The sequence below is a fragment of the Pan paniscus genome, chromosome 11 (assembly GCF_029289425.2).
Source record: "Pan paniscus chromosome 11, NHGRI_mPanPan1-v2.0_pri, whole genome shotgun sequence".
NCBI classification, from domain to species: domain Eukaryota; kingdom Metazoa; phylum Chordata; class Mammalia; order Primates; family Hominidae; genus Pan; species Pan paniscus.
Window position 1 is genome coordinate 1,719,362 of NC_073260.2, and position 12,118 is coordinate 1,731,479.

At 46.5% G+C, this 12,118-nt stretch overlaps 1 protein-coding gene across 20 annotated transcripts in view; it reads right to left on the reverse strand.

Moving 5' to 3' along the window:
- The window catches only part of EHMT1 (euchromatic histone lysine methyltransferase 1), a 226,910-nt gene that overhangs the window by 210,820 nt on the left and 3,972 nt on the right, over positions 1-12,118 (reverse strand). The gene's annotated exons all lie outside the window — the stretch shown is intronic.

Sequence of the window (12,118 nt, forward strand, 5' to 3'; positions counted from 1 at the left end):
CTAAATAAATGGACAAGCATCCGGTGTTCCCCGACTGGAAGACTTGCTATTAAGATGGCGGTATCCTGAACTGATCTACATATTCAACACAATCCCTTTCAAGATCCTGAAAGGCTTTTTTGCAGATATTGACAACAAGATCCTAAAACTCATATGAAAATCCAAGTGACAGCCAGGCGCAGTGGCTCACACCTGTAATCCCAGCACTTTGGGAGGCCGAGGCCGGTGGATCACGAGGTCAGGAGATAGAGACCATCCTGGCTAATATGGTGAAACCCCATCTCTACTAAAAATACAAAAAAAAAAAAAAAAAAAAAATTAGCTGGGCATGGTGGGGGCGCCTGTAGTCCCAGCTACTCGGGAAGCTGAGGCAGGAGAAGGGCGTGAACCTGGAAGGCGGAGGTTGCAGTGAGCCGAGATAGCGCCACTGCAGCCTGGGCAACAGAGAGAGACTGTCAAAAAAAAGAAGAAAGAAAGAAAAGAAAGAAAAAGAAGGCAAGCAAGCAAGCAAGCAAGCAAGGGACCCAATCTTGAAAAAAAAGAAAAGAAAAGAAAAGAAATGAAAGAAAATGCAAGGGACCCAATCTTGAAAAAGACAAAGTTGAAGGACTCACATTTCCTCATTACAAAACTTATTACACTGCTGCAATAATGCTCACATTAGGACAGACATATACATCAATGGAATAGAACTGAGAACCCAGAAATTAACCATCACATTTATGTTCAACTGATTTTCAAAAACGATGGCCAGGCAATTCAATGGGGAAAGCACGGTCTTTTCAACAAACGCTGCTGAGCCAACTGTACATGAAAAGAATGAAGCCTGGATCCTACCTAACATCATATACAAAAATTAAGTCAAAACGGACCAAAGACTTAAATGTAAGAGCTAAAACTATGCAAATTTTCCAAGGAAATATAAACTCCCTGGTTTGGATTGGGCAATCAGACACAACAACAAAAGCAAAGAAACCAACTGGAAAACAAGAAGGTGGATTTCATCAAAAATTAAAAACATCTGTGCTTCAAAGGAAGGCATCAAGAAAATAACAATTAGGCCGGGCACAGTGGCTCATGCCTATAATCCCAGCACTTTGAGAGGCCGAGGCAGGTGGATCACTTGAAGTCAGGAGTTCAAGACCAGCCTGAACAACATGGTGAAACCCTGACTCTACTAAAAATACAAAAATAAGCCGGCGTGCTGGTGCACACCTGTAATCCCAGCTTCTCAGGAGGCTGAGGCAGGGGAATCGCTTGAACCCGGGAGGCGGAGGTTGCAGTGAGACTAGATTGCACTCCAGCCTAGGCGACAGAGCGAGACTCTGTCTCAAAAAAAAAAAAAATTAGAAAGTGAAAAGACAACCCACAGAATGAGAAAAAATATTTGCAAAAAAGTAGAGCAGGGTCGGGGGTCGGGGAGGGAGGATTAGGGAAGTCCTGCTAATGGGTATGAGGTTTCTTTTTGGGGTGACGGAATGATCTGGAAGTAGTGGTAATGACGGAATGATCTGGAAGTAGTGGTAATGGTTGGACCACTCCAGACATACCAAAGAACCCCACTGAGGTGCACATTTTAAAATGTGAATTTTATAGTAAATGAATTACATCTCAATAAAAATAAATCATCTGCTCCTGGACTGATACTGGAATATGGCAACAGCTATCGGTGTGAAGACATTTTCAAAGATGAAACAGAAAACTGTGTCACAGTAAGCACTTAACAGATGAACAGCTCCAGTAATTTTTATGATGGGGAACATTAACATTGAACCCCAATTAAGCAAAATGTTATCCCCCCAAAAATTCTGTTCTTCTAATCAGTAGATCTGTATTACAAAAAAAAAAAAAGTCAATTATATTTTGATCTTTGTCAACAAAAATTTGTGGAGTTATCCTTGATTTTGCTTCTTGGTGCATGAGTCTGAAATACTATCCAGCCTGCTCAGAAAGAGTTTGCCACCCCTGGAATAAACCACCCCAGAGCTGACCTGAGCATGCCTTCCCTGTCCGGGTGAATGGCACGGCCACCCACCCTTCCGTTCAAGCAGAGAACCCAGCATTTGGCTCCGGCCTAGTCCCACAAGTCATCCTTGTGCCCTCCTCATCTGCCACATAACCGGTGACCACCCACTCCCTGAGGACTGCGTTTGCTGCCTCCACTGCCATCCGTCTACAATCCGTTCTTCACACAGCAGCAGGAAGACCAGGAAGGAAGCCAGAGCCTAACACGCAAACCTGATGAGGTCACTCCCTGCCTTGAAACCCTCCTACTGCCCTTATTACAAGGACGAGAATCATTAGCATGGTCTCCACAGCTCCATCAGCCCACCTAGGTTAGCAACCTGCCCCGTGTGATGCTATACCCAGGAATATGATCAAAGGAACAGTCATTAAATGCTTGAAGATGTGGTCTAGGCCGGGAACAGTGGCTCACGCCTGTAATCCCTAAAAAGTGGTCTAGGCTGGGCACAGTGGCTCATGCCTGTAATCCCAGCACCGTAGGAGGCCAAGGCAGGCAGATGGCTTGAGTCCAAGAGCTCGAGACCAGCCTGGGTAACATGGTGAAACCCTGTCTCTACCAAAAATACAAAAATTACCTAGGTGTGGTGGCACGCACCTGTAATCCCAGCTACTCGGGAGGCTGAGGCGAGAGGACTGCTCGAGCCCAGGAGTTTAAGACCAACCTGGGCAACACAGTGAGACCCCATCTCAAAAACAAAAACAAAAAAAAGAGCACAACTCAGACTACGTCTTCATGCATTCGCCTCTGCATTTTCAAGGTGAACTGGGGCTGAAAGGTTGACTTACTCCCACCTGCACCTTTCAAGTGCCTTCTGTGATTCCTTCCCAACCCTCCCCCAACCCTGGAACGAACACCATTCTACTGCACCATCCTAGCCCAGGGCAGAGCCAGCTCTAACATATACCAGCTACATGGGAAAGTCATCGAACCCCTCGACAGGACAGTAACATCTACTGCATCTAAGTGACGCTGAATGAGGGGGATACATTCTGAGATACGCGTCATTAGGTGATTTCATCACTGTGCAAACGTCAAAGAGTGCACTTCTGCAAACCTATTACACATCTGGGCTGTGTGGTGTAGCCCATGGCTTCCAGGCTACAAACCTGCACAGCGCGTTACTGCAGGTAAGTGCAACACAATGACACGTGTGTCTGAACACAGAAAAGGCAGTGCACTACCCTACTACAAAGCAATGCCCACGATGTGGTTAGGCAGTAAGAATTTCTAGCCTCTATTATAATCTTTTTTTTCTTTTTTTGAGACAGGGTCTCGCTCTGCTGCCCAGACTGAAGTGCAGTGGCACCAACACGGTTCACTGCAGCCTTGACCTCCTGGTCAAACAACTCTCCCCACCTCAGCCTCCCGGAGTAGCTGGGTCTACAGGCACACACCACAATGCCCAACTAATTTTTCATTATTTTTTGTAGAGACAGGGTCTCATTATGTTGTCCAGGCTGATCTTGAACTCCTGGGCTCAAGTGATCCTCCTGCCTCAGCCTCTCAAAGTGCTGGGATTACAGGTGTGAGCCACCACGCCTGACCTTCATTCTAATCTTAGGGGACCACCTTCATGCATGTGGTCTGCCACGGACCAAAATGTCCTTAAGTGCCACATGACTGTATATTCATAAACATCATGAAATATGCACAGTAATTAAATACTGGTGACCTGCCAAGAGAAGAACTAGTGGCTAGGGAGGTACTTTTTCAATTTTATTTTATTTTTATTTTTATTTTTTTTCCAAGACAGAGGTTCACTCTTGTTGCCCAGGCTGGAGTCCAATGGCACGATCTCAGGTCACTGCAACCTCCACCTCCCGGGTTCAAGCGATTCTCCTGCCTCAGCCTCCCGAGTAGCTGGGATTACAGGCGCCCGCCATCATGCCCGGCTAATTTTTTTATATTTTTATTAGAGACAGGGTTCCACCAATGTTGGCCAGGCTGCTCTTGAACTTCTGACGTCAGGTGATCGATCCACCCGCCTCGGCCTCCCAAAATGGTGGGATTACAGGCATAAGCCACCGTACACGGCCATACTTTTTCAATTTTGAACCATGTAACTGTCCTATATGCTCAAAAAATTAAATCTAAACACCTATATCATGACGAACCCATGCCACTCAAGCCAAGCCTGCTCACTGGCCCCCTACTTCCGCTCTCCACACAGTAGCCAGGGTCATCTTTTTAAAGTATCATTCCATGCCTAAAATCTTCAAGGACTGTCTACAGTGGTTATGAAACTTCCCAACTTGTTACCATGGTAACAAGGCCCTGGATAACCCTGCCCTGCCTCTCCAGCTTCATCTCATGCCACTATCCCCTTCTGACCTTGTAATTCCACTGTGCACCAAAGGATACAGACCTCACCCAAATCACAGTCGAGGAAACTGGGACTTTTCTATGTCACACACCATGCAGCTACCAAAAACACTGAAGATACGAATGCACGTCAGACAATACGGGACAGAGGAAGTACAACGGCACATAGTCACTGATTACCACCAATTTTAAATAAAAACACATACACTCACGAGGATCAGGAAAAAAACAGATGACAAATATATGGCATCCTGAGGTTTCTAGGTTTGTTTTCTAAATTTGCTAAAATGCCTAATTTTTGTTAATGTACACTTTGTACACCTTCTCATGCCAATTCACGTCTCACATCCTTTAAAACCTAGACTATGTGTTGGACAAGAAGCTGTTAAAGGAAAAAAAAGACCTAGACTAACTCATCTTCCTCAAGGAACTTTTCCCCACACATGTGGCCGCAGCAATTGTGGCCATCCAGCAGCCTCTTCTTGTTTACTTTTAACTGACTCTCATTTCCTACTCAGTAATATTTGCTCTGTTCTATTATTAAATTTTGTAACATCAGGGATCAATCTCAAAACTTTGTATGTCCTCTTACAAATACCTAGAATTGCACTGCATAAACAGAAAGTGCTCAAAACAGCATCTTAAATATACTGTGATCAGAACCAGCCTATTACAACTAGAATACAGAAAGAAATCCACAAGCTTTTCCAGAATGAAACAGCAGCTCACAGTGATGTTCCTGGGAAAGTGGCCTCTTATCCAGGAGACTCCATTTCAAAGGAAATGCTACCTCTGAAGAGTTACAGCAGCCACTTTAGCTTTGTTTTTCAAAATCCAAAATCATCAGATTTTTTTTTAATACATGAAAATATTAAAAGTTAAAGAGAAGCAAAACAGTAAGAAAGGAGAACTCTCAGTCCTGGAAGTAATGCTTTCTATATCATACCTGCCATAGGCCAAATTAACTGGGCTCTAATAACTATTCTCAGCCGGGTGCGGTGGCTCATGCCTATAATCCCAGCACTTTGGGAGGCCGAGGTGGGCGGATCACCTGAGGTCAGGAGTTCGAGACCAGCCTGGCTAACATGGTGAAACCCCGTTTCTACTAAAAATACAAAAAACTGGACCAGGTGCGATGGCTCATGCCTGTAACCTCAGCACTTTGGGAGGCAGAGGCGGGCGGATCACGAGGTCAGGAGAGCAAGACCATCCTGGCTAACACAGTGAAACCCTGTCTCTACTAAAAATACAAAAAATTAGCCAGGCATGGTGGTGGGCGCCTGTAATCCCAGCTACTCGGGAGGCTGAGGCTGGAGAATCGCTTGAACCTGGGAGGTGGAGGTTCCAGTGAGCCGAGATTGCACCACTGCACTCCAGCCTGGGCAACGAGAGCGAAACTCCATCTCAAAAAAAAAAAAAAAAAAAAATACAAAAGCAAATAACTATTCCCTACCTGGTTTGCTGGGTGAGCAACTTAAAATCAAACTGCCCACTTACCTTAGGATAAAGGAATCCATCAACCATGCTTAATCCAATGAAATGATTGAAAAAAAATAATAAAGTTCCTAAAGAATCCAAAACATGATTCTTATAAGCCAAATTATTTTCAAAGAAAAACTCAATAAAATGTGGTCAAACCTACACAGCTCTTTCAGCACATGACAGGAAGCAGAAGAAGGAAACCAGGGCTCTAGCCCCACCTCTGGCTCTGGCCACGTGTGGGATCTCCAGCAACTAAGGTAGCCACAGATGCTCTTTTCGACATTAGAGCTGAGGCACAAACATCACCCTTGCTGGCCCTTACTATGACTCCAGAACCTTCCGACCACAACCAACAACTGACATAGTAAGATCCCAAGACAGGCAGCCCTTTTCATAGGACAGCTGTGCTTCTAGTTTACGGGAGAATCTGCTTCTCAAGATTTATGGAAAATGCTTCTCAGGCCAGCCACAGCAGTTCACGCCTGTGATCCTAACACTTTCAGAGGCCAAAGCGGGAGAATCGCCTGAGCCCAGTTGGAGATTGGCCTGGGCAACACAGTGAGACTCCATCTCTACAAAATGTTTTATAAATTATATTAAGTGTAATTAAAAATTAAATGTGTAAAATAAGTAATTTTAAAAAAGAAAAATTGATTCTGATCCTCTCTTCTCTTAGCAAAAATCAATCAAAGACAAGAAAAGCAGGAAAGAGACACATAAACCCCAAGACATGTGAAATCCCTAAATAGAACACAAATAGGAAGACAGAGAGGTAGAGGAGAGCTAACCTATCCCACAGAGTAGAGGAAGGAGAAACTTAAATAAAGGAGTTGCAGCTGAGCAGCTGGCAGACTGACACCAGAAAACACAGAAGGGTGGGGACAATGGGGGTGATGCCTGCAGCTACAAATGGGAATGCGGGCAAAACTCCACCTGAGAACAGCTGACCTCTCAGGTCTCCTCCCCAAGCAAGTACTGGTCTTCTGTAGCCACAAGACACCAGACGTTTAGCCCCATAAAAAGGTCCACCAAAAATGGCCGGGCATGGTGGCTCACACCTGTAATCCCATTATTTTGGGAGACCCAGGAGGGTGGATCACTTGAGGTCAGAAGTTCAAGACCAGCCTGGCCAACATGGCGAAACTCCCTCTCTACTAAAAATACAAAAAGTAGCCACACATGGTGGTGCACAACTGTAATCCCAGCTACTTGGGGGTTGGGGGGTAATGAGGCAGGAGAATTGCTTGAACCCGGGAGGCAGAGGTTGCAGTGAGCCGAGATCACACCACTGCACTCCAGCCTGGGCGACAAGACCAAGACTCTGTCTCAAAAAAAAAAAAAAAATCCGGCTTATACCAGCAAGGCAAGAAATTGAGGGATCCTTCAAGAAAACCAAACCAGCAGACAGAACCTCTGCAAAAGGGCCGGGCGCGGCGGCTCACGCCTGTCATCCCAGCATTTTGGGAGGCTGAGGTGGGCAAATCACGGGCGCGGCGGCTCACGCCTGTCATCCCAGCATTTTGGGAGGCTGAGGTGGGCAAATCACCTGAGATCGGGGGTTTGAGACCAGCCTGACCAACATGGTGAAACCCCCGTTTCTACTAAATATACAAAAAATTATCCCGGAGTGGTGGTGCGCACCTGTAATCCCAGCTACTTGGGAGGCTGAGGTAGGAGAATCGTTTGAACCCGGGAGGTGGAGGCTGCAGTGAGCCAAGATTACACCATTGCACTCCAGCGTGGGTGACAGAGAGAGATGCCATCTCAAAAAAAAAAAAAAAAAAAAAAAATGGCCAGGCATGGTGGTTCATGCCTACAATCCTAGCACTTTGGGAGGCAAGGGGGGTGGGTCACCTGAGGTCAGCAGTTTGAGACCAGCCTGGCCAACATGGTGAAACCCTGTCTCTACCAAAAATACAAAAATTAGCCAAGCGTGGTGGCGCACGCCTATAATCCCAGCTACTAGGGGGTGCGAAGGCAGGAGAATCGCTTGAACCTGGGAGATGGAGGTCACAGTGAGCTGAGATGGGGCCACTGCACTCCAGCCTAGGCAACAAAGCGAGACTCCATCTCAAAACAAAACAAAAACAAAAACAAAATTAAACAGGTGTGGTAGTGCACGCCTGTAATCCCAGCTACCTGTGGGACTGAGGCAGAATTGCTCGAACCTAGGATGCAGAGATTACAGTGAGCAGAGATCACGCCACTGCACTCCAGCCTGGGCAACAAGAGCAAAACTCTGTCTCAAAAAAAAAAAAAAAAAAAATTCTGCAAGAGAGCCAACAAAACAGCAGCAGCCAACCATCACCCTACAGTGAAGGCAACAAATAAACAAGCCCCCAGCACTCAGCTTTCCATGGTGAGTGCTTTATTCGCAACACGGCAAAATGGCCAGACAATGTGACACTAAAGGAAAGGTTACATCATAGAAGAAAGACTAAGAGATAAGACAGCAAAGGGGAACGAATGCAGGGAAAACACAAAAAATGAAGGAAACAACTTTTTTTTTTTTTTTTTTTTTTTTTTGGTTAGAGACAGTCTCTCTCACTCTGTCACCCAGGCTGGAGTGCAGTGGTGTGATCATGGCTCACTGCAGCCTCAACCTCCCGGACTCAAGCAATCCTCCTGCCTCAGCCTCCTGAGTAGCTGGGATTTCAGGCACGCACCAGCTGGTCATGGCGGTGCATGCTGGAAGTCCCAGATTTTAGGGTCTTGCTGTGTTGCACAGGCTGAGACATTTTTTAAATAGTTTTTTAATAACTTTAACTGTAATTTTAAAATTTTAATTGTAATTAAAATAAATAAGATACTATATATATAAAACAAGAACAGGAGATACTAAAAAGAATAGAAAACAGTAAAGAATATAAAAATATAACAACTGGGCCAGGCGTGGTGGCTCACGCCTGTAATCTCAGCACTTTGGGAGGCCAAGGCGGGTGGATCACCTGAGGTCAGGAGTTCGAGACCAGCCTGACCAACATGCAGAAACCCTATCTCTACTAAAAAAAAAAAAAAAAATACAAAATTAGCCAGGCTTGGTGGTGCATGCCTGTGATTCCAGCTACTCAAGAGGCTGAGGCAGGAGAATCACTTGAACCCGGGAGGCAGAGGTTGCAGTGAGCGGAGATCGCCCCACTGCACTCCAGCCTGGGCAACAAGAGCAAAACTTTGTCTCAAAAAAAAACGAAAACAAAACAAAACAAAACAAAAAATATATATATAAATAACAACTGAAGTTAAAAATTCGATTAAAAAAATTGAGAAGTGGTCAACAATGCTCCCCCAAAATAGAACAAGACCAAGACATGACAAGAAAATATACTTAAAATTAGAAAACTAAATACAGGAAGTCCAACATTCAACTAAAGGAAACGGAAAAGGAGAACACAGAGAAAACAGTAAAGAATAAACTGTCGGCCACACACGGTGGCTCACACAGGTAATCCCAGCACTTTGGGAGGCCGAGGCGGGCAGATCACTTGAGGTCAGGAATGTGAGACTAAACTGGTCAACATGACAAAACCCCATCTCTACTAAAAATACAAAAATTAGCCAGGCATGGTAGCGCGTGCCTGTAGTCCCAGCTACTTGGAAGCTGAAGCAAGAGGCTTGTTTGAGCCCAGGAGTTCAAGACCAGCCTGAGCAACATAGTGAGACTGTCTCTCTCCAACAACAACAACAACAACAACAAATCTCCTATAATGAAAGGGTGTCAATCTTCAGATTTCACAGCTACTTAGGCACCTGCATAATACATAACAAAAGGCTAGCACTAAACGCATGATAAATATTAGGAAAATCACGGATGCAACGATCCTAAAGGTTCGGCAGGGGAATAGTGCTTGCAAACGGTTAAGAATGAAATTGGGCCTTGCCAGCAAGGTGGCCCACGCCTGGAATCCAAGCACTTTGGGAGGCTGAGGCGGGTGGATCACCTGAGGTCAGGAATTTTAGACCAGCCCGGCCAATATGGCGAAACCCCATCTCTACCGAAAATACAAAAATTAGCGGGGCGGGGTGGCAGGAGCCTGTAATCCCAGCTACTTGGGAGGCTGAGACAAGAGAATCACTTGAACCCAGGAGGTGGAGGTTGCAGTGAACCCAATCGCGTCACTGCACTCCAGCCTGGGTGAAAAGAGCAAAACTCCATCTCAAAAAAAAAAAAAAAAAGAATGAAACTGGGCCAGGCTCGGTGGATCATGCCTTTAATCCCAGAACTTCAGGAGGCCGAGTTCAAGACCAGCCTGGGCAACATGGCAAGGCCCTGTCTCTACAAAAACAGAAAAAATCACTGCCGGGAACAGTGGCTCACGCCTGTAATCCCAAGACTTTGGGAGGCTGAGGCGGATGGATCATTTGAGGTCAGGAGCTCGAGACCAGCCTGGCCAACATGGTAAAACCCCATCCCAACTAAAAATACAAAAATCAGCTGGAGTCCAGGCATGGTGGCTCAAACCTGTAATCCCAGCACTTTGGGAGGCTGAGGAAGGTGGATCACTTACTTGAGGTCAGGAGTTCGAGACCTGCATGGCCAATATGGCGAAACCCTGTCTCTACTAAAATTACAAAAATTAGCCAGGCGTGGTGATGCACACCTGTAGTCCCAGCTACTCAGGAGGCTGAGACAGGAGAATCACTTGAACCCGGGAAGCGGAGGTTGCAGTGAGCTGAGATCGTGCCACTGTATTCCAGCTTGGGCAACACAGTGACACTCGTCTCAAAAAAAAAAAAAAAAATAGCTGGGCGTGATGGTACCTACCTGTAATCACAGCTACTCAGGAGGCTGAGGCAGGAGAATCGCTTGAACCGGGCAGGTTGCAGAGAGACAAGATCACACACCACTACATGCCAGCCTGGGCGACTGGGTGCCAGACTGGGTGAAACCGTGTCTCAAAAAAAAAAAAAAAAGAGGCCGGGCATAGTGCCTAATGCCTGGCCTGTAATCCCAGCACTTTGAAAGGCTGAGGTGGGCAGATCACAAGGTCAGGAGTTCAAGACCAGCCTAGCCAATATGGTGAAACCCCGTCTCTACTAAAAATACAAAAAAATTATCTGGGCGTGATGGTGCACACCTGTTAATCCCACCTACTCGGGAGGCTGAGCCAGGAGAACCACTTGAGCCCAGGAGACGGAGGTTGCAGTAAGCCGAGATGGCGCCACTGTACTCCAGCCTGGGCAACAGGGTAAGACTCCATCTCAAAAAAAAAAAAAAAGAAAGAAAGAAAAATCAACCGGGTATGGTGGCACACACCTGCCGTCCCAGGTACTACTCGGGGCACTGAGGCAGGAAGATTACTTCAGCCCGGGAGGTCAAGGCTGCAGAGAACTATCATTGAACCACTCCTCCAGATTGTCTCAAAAAGAAAAAAGACCAAACCAGACTTCTCAAGAGCAACAATGAAAACTGAAAGATATTGGAGCTATGACTTCAAAATGACTTTCCAACCTACCAGCCAAACTTACTAAGCGCACGGGCAGAATAAAGACATTTGCGGCCGGGTGCGGAGGCTCACTCCTGTAGTCCCAGCACTTTAGGAGGCCGAAGTGGGCAGGTCACCTGAGGTTGGGAGTTCAGGAGCAGCCTCGCCAAGAAGTTGAAACCCCGTCTCTACTAAAAATACAAAAATTAGCCAGGCACAGGCGTGGTAGCAAGCACCTGTAATTCCAGCTACTCAGGAGGCTGAGGCAGGAGAATCGCTTGAACCCAGGAGGCGGAGGCTGCAGTTAGCAGAGATAGTGCCACTGCACTCCAGCCTGGGCGACGGAGCGGAACTCCATCTCAAAAAAAAAAAAGAGTAAATACATTTTCAGACACGCAAACCCCAAAAGTTCACCGCTTACCATACCTTCCTGGCTAGCTAACGGAGAGTGTGTTCCATCACCAGGAGGGAATAAACAGCGAGCAGCATCAGACGCAGGGAAAGGTGAGGAGACTCCTTTGGATGATGCTGTGCACCAGGCAGAGGGAACATGCATTCTTTTTTTTCTTTTTTTTTTTTTTTGAGACGGAGTCTTGCTCTGTCGCCCAGGCTGGAGTGCAGTGGCATGATCTTGGCTCACTACAAGCCCCACCTCCCGGGTTCACGCCCTTCTCCTGCCTCAGCCTCCCGAGTAGCTGGGACTACAGGCGGCCGCCACCACACCCAGCTAATTTTCTTGTATTTTTAGCAGAGACAGGGTTTCACTGTGTGTTAGCCAGGATGGTCTCGATCTCCTGACCTCGTGATCCACCCGCCTCGGCCTCCCAAAGTGCTGGGATTACAGGTGTGAGCCACCGCGCCTGGC